Source organism: Nicotiana sylvestris, chromosome 5 (genome assembly GCF_000393655.2).
Source record: "Nicotiana sylvestris chromosome 5, ASM39365v2, whole genome shotgun sequence".
Classification (NCBI taxonomy): domain Eukaryota; kingdom Viridiplantae; phylum Streptophyta; class Magnoliopsida; order Solanales; family Solanaceae; genus Nicotiana; species Nicotiana sylvestris.
The window spans coordinates 43,938,235-43,938,719 of NC_091061.1; the positions used below are offsets into that span (position 1 = coordinate 43,938,235).

General features: G+C 37.7%; 1 non-coding gene across 1 annotated transcript; it reads left to right on the forward strand.

The window, feature by feature from the left end:
- Nucleotides 1–324: 324 nt before the first annotated feature.
- LOC138869902 (U1 spliceosomal RNA) lies at nt 325–485 on the forward strand. Its single transcript, XR_011400145.1, has one exon. It is a non-coding gene; the product is annotated as a U1 spliceosomal RNA (small nuclear RNA).

Here is a 485-nt window from a genome sequence, read left to right on the forward strand (position 1 = left end):
TATTAATCGTAAGAATTTATAATTTAATATATTTATAAAATATTTAAAAAAAATAACCTCACAGCCTCCCCAATTGAGGGGTGTTATAGTTTCGGGCTCGGAAAAGAACAACCAAGGTTGCATATGATTTCACGTCAGCATGAACTCCCTTTAAGAGCTCGAGCTGAGTTCCCATTTTCTGTAACAATTTTCTTTCTCATTAAGTGGAGATATCTTTTCTATGGATGATAACAACGCATTAAAAAATTTATTGGTTAAGGTGGGGAAAACAACAACCCCGAACCTTGATTTGCACTTTTTTTTTCTAATTCAATTGCCTGGTCAATACTTACCTGGATGTGGTAAATGGCCAATCAATAAGATGCATGTCTAGGGTTGGTGACTTCCATTGCATTTTGGAGGGATGCCAGCCTAAGGTCGATCCAAATGGTCAAGCCTACGTTATAATTTGTAGTAGTGGAGGCCTGCGTTCGCGCGATTATTCG